General features: G+C 39.6%; 1 pseudogene; it reads right to left on the reverse strand.

Annotated features, from left to right (window-relative positions):
* Window positions 1–770: 770 nt before the first annotated feature.
* LOC120175551 lies at window positions 771–17,398 on the reverse strand (annotated as a pseudogene).
* Window positions 17,399–17,491: the final 93 nt, after the last annotated feature.

The following is a 17,491-nucleotide window of genomic DNA, read 5'->3' on the forward strand; positions in this document are numbered from 1 at the left end:
AAATGTTTTTGACAAAATATAATATATAATTTTCAGAAAATGATTTTCGAAAATTTATATATTATATAGTTTTTGAAAATATTTTTAAAATATATATAATATATAGTTTTGAAAACATTTTGAAAACGTTTATATATTATATAGTTTTTAAAACATTTTGAAAATATATAGTATATAGTTTTAAAAACATTTTTGTGAAATTATATAATATATAGTTTTAAAAACATTTTTGAAAACTTATATAATATTTTTAAAACGTTTTGAAAACTATGTAATATATAGTTTTCTAAAACGTATTTTTGAAATATATATATTATATAGTTTATATCATATTATTTATTTTATTTTATTTTATTAATTTAATTTCATATATTTTTTTTCTCCAGGTCCAAAAACGGGTCCAGAAACGGGTCCAAATCCAGTCAGACGGGCCTGATCCAGCCCAGAGGTCAAATTAGGGTTCCAGTATATGTCACAGCGCCACACAACAGGGGACCGTTGGATCAACAAAGAGATCAACGGCCAACATAGCAAGGGAATCAGGGTTTGTTTAACCCACAAAGAGCTATCAGCCGCGGCCAATCTTGGACCGATTGGATCTGACCAAATCCAACGGTTAAGATCAAATCAAGGTTACCAGAAGCCTGAACGCCACCACACACCGGTCACCGAGATTTTCGACCGAGGGGATCGGGACTGACCCATCCCGAAATCCCCGGCCAACCAACCATGATCCCGAGATCGTCGAGACTCCCAACGGCCGATGGGGGTTATAAAAACCCACGACCAACACAGTACAAAGGGGGTGATCGGGAACCAAACAGAACCCACAGAGAGCATCGTCGAGAATTAAACAACCACAAACAAACAACGAGAGTGAGACCATCAACAAGGTCAAAGCAACCAACCACGAAAATCAACTGAAGCCAACAATACATCAGAGTCACAAAAACCAGAAACCAGAAGACATCAAAAACCCATCAAACCACAACTACCAAATACATCCAAGATACAAAGCAAAATATATCAAAGAAAGGATCGAAACCCTTGGCGCGAAGAAAAGCACCACCGTGAGGAACGAAAAACGTCGGGATACGAAGGGTTTTAAGGGTAAAAATCGAATCTTTACGCCTAGATCTACGCCGGTAGGGGCATATTTTGTGTTTTTGAGTCACAGATTTAGGTTTACGGGGTGGAGAGGAGTATTTTGAGGGGCTTTGGTTTTTTCGGCCGCCGCTCGTGGCGGCCGTCGGCGGTCGTGGACAGCGTCGGCAGGTGGTCGGAATCGCCAAGGGAGAGGGGTTCAGAGCCTTCTCTCGTTTGAGAGAGATGAATCTCTAAGGAAATGTTGAAAATGAGATGAGAAAAGGTGTGTTTGGGCATTTATATACGAGGGACCAGTGTGCAAATAAAGGATTTTTAAATCCTCTCCGCAGTCCCTATCATTTTGAGTCGCAGTTCAATTTGGTCACTACCTGTAAATTTGCCTCCATATTTCTGATTTAATCAATTTGGTCCCTATTTATATTTTTTTTTATATTCTGTGAATTGGTCCCCTAACTTTTTATTTGTTCTTTTGCAGTTCATTTTCTAATTCATTAAGCTCAATTTGTTCCAATTTGATCCTAAGTTTTATCTTTATTTTTTTATTTTACTTTTAAATATTTTTTAAACTTAACCTTTTATTATTATTTTTATTATTATTTCTTTCTTTCATTATTATTATTATTTTTTTATATATTTTATTCATTTTTTATTTATTAGCATTTTGTTTTCTCTTTTTATCTAACATATTTTGTTTCAGTCGTGATTTCAGCCGATCAAATGGTAAGTAATTCGGATCGAATAATTTTAATTTTAATTTAAATTCTAATTTTCGCAATTAAAGACAACCGATAAATTAATTGGTACCGAAAGGGCGGTTCAAGGGTGCTAATCCTTCCTTGACCATAATCGACTCCCGAACCCGACATGTTTTTGGTACAACGCAGATCAGGTAAAATGGTGTCCGACCCACCTAAATTCGTTTTAAAGTGGTCGGTGGCGACTCCAATCCACATTTTTTCAAGTCGAAGCCCAATTTCGGGCCCAATCGAAAGACGGTTGCGACACATGTACTGGTTCCTCTTGATCCAAATTCATGCAAAACCATTTGGTCAATCTGCATTCCTTATCCCTTTAGCAGATCCATCTTGATTTTCGTGTTGACAGTTCTGATTTTTGATAGAGACCCTCCATTCTAGGGTTATGGAGATTCTAGTGGAATGAAATTTGCTCCGTCGTGATCTTCGCCGCCATGGTGGAATCCACGGTCTTCCCTTCCTCTAGTAACCCATATTTCTTTTTCCTTGTGACTGAAAACTTCTCAATATTGTATACTCGTCTAAAATGTAGTCATCAATCTCAGACCCATTCTTCAAAGCCATCCTTTTACTAGTAATTTCACCGAGGCAACCTCACGTAGAGAGAAACGAGACTCGATTCTGATCCTGCAAAGAAAAGAGCAGTTTGTTAACATACCCCTGGAACAAATCCTCGAATTTACCTTTCCTCTTTTTGACTAACTGAGGAAGTCTACGATGTAGTGAGACGTGGGAGTTTTTTTCGGGTAGAAGTCGATGACAATGATGGATAAAGGGGTGGAGAAACGGTTTATAAAGACGAGTGAGCTCATTCCTAGGGTAAAACACAAATCGAGACAAAGAAAATTCTGGTATCTACCCTCTCCCAACCTTTAAGGTTGGGAAGCTTACGAGCGAAAGTTTTGACCAAGCTGGTAGGGGATAGGGGGCATCCATTCGGTGTGGGTGGGTTGTGTGACAGTCTATGACGGTGGTCTGGGGGTGAGAAATTACAGGGAATAAAATCGAGGAAAATACCAAAACGCTCTATGGCCAGTAAACGGTCATGGGCAGACCATGACAAGAGACCAGGATCGTGAACATGAATAAGAAAGACGACCATGGGCTGTGAAGTTAACCCAACCAAAACATCTTTCTAGCTTCACTGCATGAAATGGGGACTCATTCCTAGCTTCACTAAGAAAAGTGATAGGCCTAAAAAAAGCCAATCCCGTGACAATTAAGGATTTGAACGACAACTAAGGGTCTGTCTGGAAAATCAATTCTAAAAAACAAATTACCATTTTTGGAAAACAAATTTCAGAAATTATTTTTCGGTGTTTGAATAAATATTATATAAATCAGTTTATGTTGTTTGATAAATTTTTCTGAAAATAACTCAGAAAAACGAAACATATTTTAAATTATCTTATTTTATTACCTTATTTTTAAATTAATTGGTTTTTATAAAATTATATTTGACAAAATTTTAAATATAAAATTATAATGTGATGGCTTGACTGATTAATACTACATAATTTGAAAAATAATATTATCTAATTATATTACACAACAAAGTAAAAATTATTGAGAAAGATAATACATGTGGCTACAAAAGCAACTATATTGTTGAAATTGTTGACAACTGACAATGCCCTAATGTAAATAACCATTACAAAGGCAAATAAAATAGCCAAGAAACCTCCTGTAGCAGTCAGAGCAATGAGGAAGGATATGATGGTAACATTGACAGTCACAACTAGAAAGAAAAGCATAAAAACAAGCAACCCTGTTAAGGTAAGAGATGCTCTATTCTTATATCATTATATGTTCATCTATGTTTAATTACACCTGTCAATCATCATGACTAACAGTTGTACGAATCTAAACAGGATTTAAAAACTTTTGAAGCTGCATGATGAATTGAAAACTTGAAGCTGCGGAGTTAGATGCAACCACCGCTCTTGCGGCTAGAGGATGAAGAAGATGACTGGCCAACGGTAAAAAAAGAAGTAAAAGTTGGAGTAAAGGAAATCGACGTTAATTTGAATAAAGTTTATTCATACACGTGACATCATATAATTGGTGGGGCATATAAAGGGCACAAAAAAGGAGTAGACAATTTTTGTTCATTAAGGGTGCGTTTGGTTCACGAAATGTAAGATTATCAGTGGGAATAAAAGATTACCAGGGAATAGGATTACTGAGAATGTTGTATTTTGTGTTTGGTTGGTTTAGCAAGAATGTAAGATTACCATATTTGATTAAAGGAATAAAAGATTATTGGAATGTATATTTGACCAAATTATCCTTATTATATATTTTGTTTTTTAACAAGTTGAAAAATATTTATATATTTTCTTTAAAATTTTAAATTCATAAAATTTATATAATTATTTTACAAAATTGAAAATATAAAAAGGTTTAATGAAATGGTAAAATTTTATTTTAACCCTTGAACTTCATATAAAATTTTAATTATAGACTTTTTTTTTTGTAAATCTAAACTAGTTTAAGGATAAATTTGTAATTTAACATTCGTAGAATTTTTATTATTCAATAACAAAATAAGGATATCTTTGAAAGAAATTTTTTAAGGGCATTTTAGTCCAAAATGCTGATAATCCAACAATACCTAAGGAAAGGGAAGTAATGACATTCCCGGTAATATACCCCAAAAAATCCACTATTGGTAATGTAAGATTATCGGGAATGACAATTCCGGCCAACCAAAATGGGGAATGTGGATTTCATCCCCATGGGAATCTCACATTCCCCAACCAAACACACCCTAAGCGTTAAAATAAATTGGTAAAACATTTAATCGAGAACATCAAAATGAAAAAATTTGACTGGGAAAATAAAATATTTTGACTCATATATTTAGAGATGGGCATGGGTCTGATTTTTGGTCCACTCGCCCCTACCCGAGAATAATGACTCATCCACCTGAGATCCGATCCGAAATAATAAAAAATATTATTTTTATTCAATAAAAATAGTGACTTAATTGGAAAAAATATATATATAGAGGGGTTTTATTGTAATTATACCTAAATATATAAGGTAAAATTATATTTTTTTTCAGGTCGAGTTAGATATTTTTCACCATAAATCCAAACCCGACCCGACCGAACATGACTATTTAACAAAAAACCCCGATCTGATCGGATCGTATCGGGTCGAAACCCGTCAGGTTAGGTACCATCCCATCCCTACATATATTTTCCCTTATCAAACAGGATAAAATAGAAAAAATAAATTCTGAAGTTTCTTTTATCCTTACACGGTCCACGTGCCATTCAATCACGATTAAAGATTTGAACGACGATTTTATTCAATCAAACTATGAAATTCCCAACCGTAATTAAACATTTTTTTAATTAATTAATATCATTTTTAATTATATATTTATAACCACTTTTTTTGTTATTAATGTTAGATTTGGCTTGAAATTAAGTTGGCAAGTTGAAAATTTCATCTTGGTTGGTGGCCAACTTATTGGAAATTTCATCTTGGTTGGTAACCAAATTTTGAATATGGGAATTTCATATTTGGTGGCTAACTTGTACACATTGAAAAATTCTTTGGTAGGTGGCTAACTTATTTTTCATGTTTGATCCCTAAAATATTAGGATATTTATAAATTTAGTCCTTAAAACTCAACTATAAATAGACATAAGTATTTCATTAGAAATCATCCCAAAAAAAAAAACAAGTTCTCTCTTCCTCTTATATTCTTCATTCTCCCACTTTGGGAATTCTAAAGAATTCCATTTGTTGTAATATTGGCGATATAGTGAAGTTATCATCCGGTGTGGTGCCCGAGGAGTAGACGATATTCTCGTCGAACCTCGTAAATTTGGTGTGTTCTCTCCTTTATTGTTTTTTATTCGATTTTTCCATTGTGTTTCAATATCCAATAGTTTGACAGATTTATCCACTGTGCAACCTTTGGTGGTTTTGATCTTGACATTTTAGGTCAATTTTGAAACTATGTTCGTGTGGGAAATAACCCGATTTCCCCAACAATTGGCATTAGAGCTTCAGTTGAGGTTATCTTGGTGGTTCCGTTGCTGAAAAGATACAATTCATGCTATTGAATATTGTTCGATGGAATTAAAATGCCAAAATACGGATTAATTGCTGTCAAATGCAAATTTCTCGATGGAGTTATTCGATGGATCCAGTCATTTTGGCATGTGGCATGGCGAGGTGTTAGACGCTTTATTCCAATAAGGTCTAGACATCACCATTGATGAAGAAAAGCCCGAATGTATGAAGGAGAAAGAAAGTACGAAGCAGCGGAGGCCATGATGACAAAAGGTCGTTCGAAAAGTCAAAAGCCAAAGTGGAGGGGGAGATCAAAGTCGAAGTCCAGACTGGGAAAAGATGAATGTGCCTTTTGTCATGAGAAAGACCATTAGAAGAAAGATTGTCCGAAGCTAAAAAAAGAAAGGAAAAGCTGCTCCAGATGCATGTGTTGCAGATCATAATGCAAATGACTCTGACATATCATTGGTTGCTTCTTCAACAACATTCCATTAAGATGAATGGATATTAGATTCAGGTTGCACCTATCATATGTCCCCTAATTGGGAATGGTTCTATGATTTAGTAGAACTAAATGTAGGAGTTGTTTATATGGGCAATGACAATGCCTGTAAAACTATTGGGATAGGTTCAATTCGATTGAAAAATCAAGATGGATCAACCAGAGTTCTGACGGATGTCCGATACGTGCCCAGTTTGAAGAAAAAACTCATCTCATTGGGAGCCTTGGAATCCAAAGGCTCAGTAGTCACTATGAGAGATGGAGTTTTAAAAGTCACATATGACGCACTTGTGATAATGAAGGGCATCAGGAAAAATAATTTGTATTATTATCAAAGTAGTACAATTATTGGAGCAGTTGCAGCAGCTTTCGGAGGTGATGATTTGGACGCAACCCAGTTGTGGCATATGCGGTTGGGACATGCTGGAGAAAAATCTTTGTAAATTCTGGCAAAGAAATGATTGTTGAAAGGTGCAAAGACTTGCAAATTGAACTTTTGCGAGCATTGTGTTATGGGAAAGCAGAAGAGAGTGAAGTTTGGCACCACTATACATAATACAAAAGGTATTGTGGATTATATTCACTCATATGTATGGGGTCCTTCAAAGATATCGTCTTTGGGAGGAAACCATTATTTTGTAACTTTTGTAGATGACTTTTCCAGAAGAGTTTGGGTGTATCCGATGAATTCTAAAGATGAAGTGCTTTGAATTTTCCTGAAATGGAAAAATATGATTGAGAACCAGACTGGTAGAAAGATCAAACGTCTTAGGACGGACAATGGAGGGGAATATAAAAGTGACCCATTCTTTGACGTTTGCCATGAGTATGGTATTGTTCGACACTTCACTGTTAGAAATACACCACAACAGAATGGGGTGGCAAAGCATATGAATCGAACATTATTGGAGAAAGTTCGATGAATGTTGTCTAATGTTGGGTTAGGCAAGGCATTTTGGGCTGAGGCTGTGACATATGCTGGCCATCTCATCAATCGTCTACCGTCATCAGTGATAGGAGGAAAAACACCATTGGAGGTATGGTCTGGAAAACCTGCTACTGATTATGATTTCTTACATGTATTTAGATCCACTGCTTATTATCATGTGAAGGAATCCAAGCTTGATCCGAGAGCAAAGAAGGTTTTCTTTATAGGAATCACTCATGGAGTGAAGGGATTTCGCCTTTGGTGTTTAGACACCAAGAAGATAATTTGTAGAAAATATTTTACCTTTGATGAATCTACCCTAATAAAGAAGGTAACAAATGAAGCTGTCCAGACAAGTAGTACTCTGCAGCAGGTGGAGCATACTCAAAAACAGGTAGAGTTTCAGCAGACGATGATCCCAGAAGTTGATGCAGCTGATTCTTCAACTCCAATAGAAGAATCAGAAGATGAAGAGGTCCAAACCCAAGAACCATTAGAGATACCAGAACCACTTGCAGTTACAAGGCCAAGAAGAGAAATTCGTAGACATGCTCGATTTGTTGATATGGTGGCCTATGCTCTTCCAGTTGTTAATGATGATATCCCTATCACTTACCAAGAAGCAATACAAAGCTTGGAAAATGATAAGTGGAAAAGTGCCATGGATGAAGAAATACAATCTCTCCAAAAGAATAACACTTGGAAACTGGCTCAATTACTGAAAGGTAAAAGAGCAATTGGATGCAAGTGGGTATTTGCAAAAAAAGATGGATCTCATAGCAAGAAAGATGTTCGCTACAAGGCACGGTTGGTAGCTAAAGGTTACGCTCAAAAGGAGGGAATCGACTACAATGAAGTATTTTCCTCTGTTGTGAAGCATTCCTCCATTAGAATATTGTTGGCCTTTGTAGCACAGTTGAATTTGGAGCTAGCTCAACTTGATGTAAAGACGGCTTTCTTGCACGGTGATTTAGAAGAGGAGATCTATATGACTCAGCCAGAAGGATACAAAGATGGTGGTTGTGAGAAATAGGTTTGTAAGCTGAACAAATCACTATATGGATTGAAGTAATCTCCGAGGTAGTGGTACAAGTGATTTGATAGCTTTATGAGGAGGAAAAAGTACACTAGAAGCAAATATGATCATTGTGTGTATTTGCAAAAGCTCAAAGATGGATCTTTCATTTATCTTCTCTTGTATGTTGACGATATGTTGATCGCTTCGAAGAGTCAAAAGGAGATAGACAAATTAAAGGCTTAGTTGAATCAAGAGTTTGAGATGAAAGATCTAGGTGAGGCCAAGAAGATTCTTGGTATGAAGATAAGCAGAGATAGACAGAGAGGGAAGCTTTGTTTAACACAGAAGCAATATTTGAGAAAGGTATTACAATGTTTTGGCATGAATAAAAATACCAAACATGTAAGTATCCCACTGGCTTCTCATTTGAAACTTAGTTCTCAATTATCTCCTAAAACTAACAAAGAACGAGAGTATATGGCAAAAGTTTCATATGTTAATGTAGTTGGGAGCTTGATGTATGCAATGGTGTGTACGCTTCCTGACATTTCACAACCAGTTGGAGTTGTGAGCAAATACATGCATGATCCTGGAGAAGGACATCGGCAAGCTGTGAAATGGATTCTACGATATCTCCAACAAACCGTGGATGTTGGTTTAGTTTTTGAACAGGATGAAGCACTTGGTCAGTGTGTGGTTGGATATACTGATTCCGATTATGCTGGTGATTTGGATAAGCGTCGATCAACTACTGGGTATTTGTTTACTCTTGCTAAAGCCCCAATAAGTTGGAAGTCTACATTGCAATCTACGATGGCCTTGTCTACTACAGAGGCATAATACATGGCAGTTTCAGAGGCTGTAAAGGAAGCAATTTGGCTTAACGGGTTGATGGAAGACTTGGGAGTTGTTTAAAGTCACATTAGTCTCTATTGTGACAGTCAGAGCGCTATTCACTTAGCAAAAAATCAAGTCTACCATTCAAGGACTAAGCATATCGACGTGAGGTGTCACTTTGTGCGGGAGATCTTTGAAGAAGGAAATATTCTACTTCAGAAAATTACGACATTAGAAAATCCTGCAGATATGATGACCAAGGTGGTAACAGTAATAAAGTTCAATCATTGTTTGAACTTGATTAACATCCTGAAAGTATGAACACCTTCGGGTGTGTGGCGCAATTAGAGGCACTACAAATTTGGGAAGTTGAAGAAGTTGAGTAGGCTTGGTAATTTCAAGCCAAGGTGGAGATTTGTTAGATTTGGCTTGAAATTAAGTTGGCAAGTTGGAAATTTCATCTTGGTTGGTGGCTGACGCCAGACAGAATAGTGATTATCCTGTAGGCTAGCTCCGACAGACGATTCACAAGAGAAAATTCGCCCAAAAACCAGAGAAAAAAAGTCTCTAGGGTTTAATAAAATATTATAAAATCAATAACTGTCAAAAGCAGTCCACAAGCCGGACTGTTATAGCTAAAAAAAATCGTCTTTATTCGAATTTTGCCAAAAATAGCAAAAATCGTATTTATTCGAATTTTGCCAAAAATAGCAAAATCCCGAAAATCACTCTAAATTGAAATTCGAAATAAAATAAGCAATCTCCCAAAAATCCGGTCTAAATCGGATTTAAATTGACTTCCTAATTAACAATCGAAATATTACCATAAATAGTAAAAAATAACTAAATCTAGTGATTCGGAGGGAAAACGGCAGAATTTGAGGTTGAAAAAAAGGCCACATGGAGCGTAGCTCAATGTGGAGAGCGTGCGCGTCGAAAAGAGCTTTCCGGATTGGGGTCTTATGCGCGATTCTGACACCTGTAGCCAAAGTTATGGCCAAAAGACTGAAACATACTCAAAACGACCCCAATAAGGAACATGTCACAATCAATTCCCGCCTTTGCGCTGATCTGCCAACTCATGGTATCTCAGCGCCATCAACGTGCAATCTGACAGCTCAGCATCATCTGTCTCAGATCCCCCTGCATCAGTCGCCCCGGGTTGGAAAGAACTCGTCCTCGAGTTCAGAGTAGTGTCATCAGGATCCACAAAACAATGACTCAGGTGCTTCACATTAAAGACATCAGAAGTCTTCAAGTGACTGGGAAGTCGCAACCTGTAAGCATTATCATTGATCTTCTGCACGACCTCACAAGGTCCAATCTTCCGATCCTTAAGCTTATTATACTCACCAACAGGAAAACGATCACGAGTTAATACAGCCCAAACAAAATCACCAACATCAAAAAGTACCTGACGACGATGATTGTCGACCCGAGTCTTGTACTTGGTATTGCTCTCATGAATGGTCTGTTTCACCTGCTCATGGATACCCCGAAGATACTTTGCCATCTCATCTGCTTTAGGACTGAAACGTCCTATACGTGGAATAGGGGCTAAGTCCAACACCCCGGATGGGTTCTGACCATAGACAATCTCAAATGGGCTTAAACCTGTGGTTCTGTTTTTTGATCTGTTGTAGGCAAATTCTGCCTGAGGCAATGCCAAATCCCACTGCTTCGGCTTCGTTCCTGCCAAACACCTTAAAAGGTTTCCCAAACTTCGGTTCACCACCTCAGTCTGGCCATCCGTCTGGGGGTGGTAGGCGCTACTGAAATTCAACTGCGTTCCCAGTTTCCCCCACAGGCTCTTCCAGAAATGACTGATGAACTTAGTATCACGATCTGAAGTGATGGATCGAGGAACACCATGTAAACGCACAATCTCCTTGAAATAGAGATGGGCAATCCGGTCAGCATCCATAGTCTTTCTGCAAGCTACAAAATGAGCCATCTTGGAAAACCTGTCAACCACAACAAAGATAGAATCAGAGGCCCTTTGGGTGCGGGGTAAGCCTAGTACAAAATCCATGCTGACATCGAACCAAGGAGCTTCAGGAACAGGTAAGGGAGTGTACAATCCCGCATTGGTGAGAACTCCCTTAGATCGCTGGCACACATAACAACGGTCCACATAATGGGCCACATCACTAGTCAACTTGGGCCAATAAAATTCAGAAGAGATAAGGGCCAATGTCTTATCTCGGCCAAAGTGTCCCTCATTATGGAGTTCACTTATAATTTGCTGCCTCAATGAACAATCTGGAATGCACAATTGTAATCCACGAAACAGATACCCATTATGCAAAACAAAATCATGACGGTGACCCTCAGTTACCTCCTGAAATATCCTTCCAAAGGAAGGATCAGCTGCATACATATCTGTGAACGTCTCAAATCCTGCAACTTTAGTACTCATGGTGGTGAGAAGTAAGGTACGACGGCTCAGGGCATCTGCGACGCGGTTCAAACTCCCTGCTTGGTGCCTCAGCGTAAAAGTGAATTCTTGCAAGTATGCTACCCACTTGGCATGACGTCTACTCAGCTTGTGTTGGCCATTGATGTACTTCAAGGCCTCATGATCGGTAAACAGAATAAACTCCTTCTGTACTAGGTAGTGACGCCAATGCTTCAGGGACTGAACTATGGCATAGAACTCCAGATCATAAGTGGAATAATTTTTCTTTGATCCCGATAGCTTCTCACTGAAAAAAGCAACCGGACGACCTGCCTGACTCAGAACACCACCAATGCCAACGCCAGATGCATCACAATTTACCTCGAACACTTTGTCAAAATCTGGAAGTGCCAAAACTGGAGCCTCGGTCATCTTCTGCTTGACCAGTTGAAAACTGGCCTCTGCCTCCTCAGACCACTGGAAATCACGCCCCTTGAGGCACTCTGTGATAGGGGCGATCAGAGTACTGAAATTTCTAATGAATCGACGGTAAAAAGACGCCAAGCCATGGAAACTTCGGATGTCATGTAATGTTCTTGGTCTGGGCCACTCCAAGACTGCATCTATTTTTGACTGATCTGCATGAACACCATCAGTAGACACAACAAAACCAAGAAAAGTCACAGAAGTAGTGAAGAAAGAACACTTCTTTTGATTGACAAACAAGCACTCCGTTTTCAGCATCTCAAAAACAGCACGGAGGTGATCGAAGTGTGAAGTCCATGTCGGACTATAAACGAGGATATCATCGAAGTAAACTACAACAAATTTCCCCATAAAAGGCCGCAAGACCTGATGCATAAATCTCATGAATGTACTGGGCGCATTGGATAACCCAAAAGGCATGACCATCCACTCATACAACCCTTGTGGCGTTTTAAACGCCGTCTTCCACTCATCTCCAGGCCTTATTCTGATTTGGTGGTAGCCGCTCTTAAGGTCAATTTTTGAGAAGATCTTAGAACCAGATAGCTGATCCAACATATCATCTAGACGGGGAATTGGAAACCGGTACTTCACTGTAATTCTGTTGATCGCTCGGCTGTCAACACACATACGCCAAGAACCATCTTTCTTTGGCACTAACAGAGCAGGGACTGCACATGGGCTCATACTCTCTCGGATATAGCCCCTCTCCAACAACTCTTCCACCTGTCGCTGCAACTCTTCGGCCTCCTTGGGACTGAGGCGATATGCTGGTCGATTTGGCAAACTTGACCCAGGAACAAGGTCAATTTGATGCTGAATATCCCTCATAGGTGGTAGTCCAGGAGGAAGATCCTCTGGCATCAAGTTAGAGAATTCTGCTAGCAACCGCTGCACCTCTACTGGTAAATCTGTATTCACGTCTACTGCATTGTTCTCGCAAGGTAGCAAGGCATAGACCACGTCGCCATGCTCAATCTCATCTAAAAACCTGGACATAGAAAGCAGATTAGTATTATGGGTTACTGGGGTAGGAGTAAGTCCTTCCCGCCGGGGTGCCAACACAATCTTTTTTCCCTTGATGCTAAGGGAATATGTATTCTTCCGTCCATCATGAATGACACTGCGATCATACTGCCAAGGTCGACCCAACAATATATGACACGCATCCATAGACACAACATCACACCAGGCATTATCAAAATATTTTCTACCAATTGAAAAAGACACCAGGCATCGCCTATCAACTGTTACCTCACTGTCTTTATTTAGCCATGACAACTTGTATGGCTTAGGATGACGGTCCGTCTTCAACTGCAATTTCTGGACAACCTCCTCGGACACTACATTCTCACAACTGCCGCTGTCAATGATCATTTTGCAGACTTTATCTGCAACTGTGCAAGTCGTGTGGAAAATATTGGTTCTCAACCAATCGTCCCCTGAATCGCCCTTGGGGGTAAGTAGACTCTTGCGAACGACCAGAGTCTCATGACCATCTCCATACAGCACATCATCAGTCTCATCATCGTCATACACGGGTTCGCCAATCTCCTCATTCTCGTCTTCCACGTTTTCCTCAATCAACAAATTTTTGCCCTTTTGACTAGCAGGCTTCCTGCAATCAGTCGCCCTATGCCCTTGTTCACCACAACGAAAACATCTAATAGTAGGGTTAGAATTACCCTGCGGTGGCTGCTGAGCAGGACGGGACTCTTGAGGGCGAACTGGTCGACTGTTGTGATCGCTCCTGATCACTGGTCTCCTGTTTTGCTGTTTTTCAACAGCAAGTGCACGCTGGTATGCTTCCGAAACACTCCACAATGAATGAAGGCTGAGGACATCTTGCAAGGGCTGGCGTAAACCCCCCAAATATCGCGCCACCATCTGCTCCTCCGTCTCAGATAAATCGTTCCGGGCGACCAATTGGTAAAACTCCTCCGTGTAATCATCGACTGATCGCGCGCCCTGCCTCAACGCATGAAGTCGCTGAAATAAGGTTTGCGTGTAGCCGAAGGGAAGGAAGTGGCCCTTCATCTTCTTTTTCATCTTCTCCCAATCAGTGATCTTGGCTTTGCCCTGTCTTTCTCGTGAACGTCGTAACTGTTCCCACCACGCAGATGCTCTGCCCTTGAGTTTGATGGCGATCAGTTTCACTTTCACACGATCGGGGACTTCCTTATATTCAAAAATACGCTCCACTTCATTAATCCAATCCACGAATCCCTCGGCCTGTAATGTACCAGAAAACTCAGGGAGATCGACCCGAAAACCGAGGTCTCCATGACGCTCCTCCCGACCACGGTGCTCCCGGAATCCTGCGCCCCGGAATCCTGCGCGATTGTGATATGGGTTTTCGAAAGTGGAATTTGTATCGTGATCAGAGGCCTCACGATCCTCTAAATCCTGCGCCGCTAGGCGCTGGGTTAATTCTGCGACTTGCCTCTGCAAATCCGCAATCATCACATCCTGAACGCTGCGATCACGGCGTTGGGCTTCCTCATTCGGAACCTGCTCACGACGACCACGACCACGACCTCCAGCCATTGAAACTGGTGAAATTTCCCAAGAAGATGTTGAAGCTCTGACACCAACTGACGCCAGACAGAATAGTGATTATCCTGTAGGCTAGCTCCGACAGACGATTCACAAGAGAAAATTCGCCCAAAAACCAGAGAAAAAAAGTCTCTAGGGTTTAATAAAATATTATAAAATCAATAACTGTCAAAAGCAGTCCACAAGCCGGACTGTTATAGCTAAAAAAAATCGTCTTTATTCGAATTTTGCCAAAAATAGCAAAAATCGTATTTATTCGAATTTTGCCAAAAATAGCAAAATCCCGAAAATCACTCTAAATTGAAATTCGAAATAAAATAAGCAATCTCCCAAAAATCCGGTCTAAATCGGATTTAAATTGACTTCCTAATTAACAATCGAAATATTACCATAAATAGTAAAAAATAACTAAATCTAGTGATTCGGAGGGAAAACGGCAGAATTTGAGGTTGAAAAAAAGGCCACATGGAGCGTAGCTCAATGTGGAGAGCGTGCGCGTCGAAAAGAGCTTTCCGGATTGGGGTCTTATGCGCGATTCTGACACCTGTAGCCAAAGTTATGGCCAAAAGACTGAAACATACTCAAAACGACCCCAATAAGGAACATGTCACAATCAATTCCCGCCTTTGCGCTGATCTGCCAACTCATGGTATCTCAGCGCCATCAACGTGCAATCTGACAGCTCAGCATCATCTGTCTCAGATCCCCCTGCATCAGTGGCCAACTTATTGGAAATTTCATCTTGGTTGGTGACCAAACTTTGAATATGTGAATTTCATATTTGGTGGCAAACTTGTACATATTGGAAAATTCTTTGGTAGGTGGCCAACTTATTTTTCATGTTTGATTCCTAAAATATTAGGTTATTTATAAGTTTAGTCATTAAAACTCAACTATAAATAGGCCTAAGTATTTCATTAGAAATCATCCAAAAAAAACAAGTTCTCTCTTCATCTTGTATTCTTCATTCTCCCACTTTGGCAATTCTAAAGAATTCCATTTATTGTAATATTGGCGATATAGTGAAGTTATCATCCGGTGTGGTACCCGAGGAGTAGATGATATTCTCGTCGAACCTCGTAAATTTGGTGTGTTCTCTCCTTTATTGTTTTTTATTCGATTTTTCCATTGTGTTTCAATATCCAATAGTTTGACAGATTTATCCGCTGTACAACCTTTGGTGGTTTTGATCTTGACATTTTAAGTCAATTTTAAAACTACGTTCGTGTGGGAAATAACCCGATTTCCCCAACAATTAAATTCATCTTTTATTGGTTAATTATAATCGGTCGCTTCAAGATGAAGTCCAATAATAAACATTTAGTGGATGCTCCTTCCCTGAAAACACTGAATTCATCTTCTTCTCCAAAATTGTCTCCAGGAAAGTGCATTAAGGTTTGCTCAGAAGAACAAGGAATTTTTTCAAGCAGAAGTCAGAAGAATGGGCTTATGCCAATTGATATCTATTCAAGGTAATTTCAAATAAACGCTGTACCAGTACATGATTACATTTTACTTACAGAGCCATACAAATAATGCGAACTTTTCTCGCATCAACATCATACTTTCTTCCGACATTATTTTTACCAATGTATACTTTCCTCTGATTGAGATTCTTCCACCTTCTACACAAAGTTTGGCTCCGGTAACCACCCAATATCCAGGTGTGTCCTCAGGTCCTCTAACCATCTCCTTCGTGTCTACGAAGTTGGTCATTTTGGGTGCTTTGGGTGGTGAAGGTGGACCTCCTGGAAAAACTGGTGAATTTAGCTCCACTTTACTCGGCTTCTCGTTTTGATTCAGTCCTGAACTGAACCTTGTGCTGACCAGCATCGAGAAGATCCCCGATTTTCGTGACTGTGCTGAGGGTCCGTCCCATTCCGATCTACGGATCCTAGCAGAGGCCACCATGGAGAAGCCAAGCCTCAAGAACAGAACTTTCCTCATCCCGACGACCTTTACCTGGAATCAAAGTGGGATCCACTGTAGTGTACGGGGGCGGTGCATACATGTGAGAACATGCTCCACTTGACGGGTTCCAAGTAGCCACGTTTCGGCTCATCAATTGACTCGTAGCTTAGATCATCTGAGAGCTGGAGAGTTGTAGGGAGAGTTGAGAGATGCTGAAGATGGATTGCTAGTGGGTCACTCTTCTTACCCTCCAGGTATAGGCACTGATTTTTCTATGAACCTGGAAAAACCCAGAATTGGCACTGATTTAGTACAAAATATCATTCACCTACAGTTGACGCCAATGAGAGCACTGAAGTTATAAGTAGAATTGCTTTTCTCAAGTTCTTTTATAGTAAAAGGTCACAGGACAAGTTCAAAACAACATACAATGAGCAAAGATACGCAAGAACCAGCAAGAAGACATAAACAGGAAGAAAGGATGATAACCGCTCTTTTGAAAACTTTGGTCAAATAGAACACCAAACACAAACCAAAATTAGTAAACGAAACGTAAAACTTCCCTAAAATTCTCAAATACATATAGCCAAAAACTTACCTGCCTAAAAGAAAGAACATCAGAATGAAACCTGGTACGCTCGCCTTTATCACATTTAATTGAATTGGACACATTTTTTTACAAAAATCCCACCAGGAAAAACCAGGTCCTGGCTCGCTGCAGAGTCCAGTTCGATCAATCTCGACCCGGAAGGTTCAGGCAGGCAAGCCGAAAGCCTGATATCCTTGGACAAGTCGTACCGTATCCGATAACAGAAACGGCCTTTTCAGCCGCCGGTTGCTGGTCCATTTGATAGAGATTACTGGCCATGGATTCTTGATGAGACGGTAGCTGGAGTTAGTGGAGCTGAGTTTGTATTTAGCCCACTGTCGACGAAGACAATGACCCGTTGAAGTGGTCTTT

This window comes from Hibiscus syriacus, unplaced genomic scaffold, assembly GCF_006381635.1.
Source record: "Hibiscus syriacus cultivar Baekdansim isolate YM2019G1 unplaced genomic scaffold, ASM638163v2 tig00112206_pilon, whole genome shotgun sequence".
In the NCBI taxonomy this organism is placed as follows: domain Eukaryota; kingdom Viridiplantae; phylum Streptophyta; class Magnoliopsida; order Malvales; family Malvaceae; genus Hibiscus; species Hibiscus syriacus.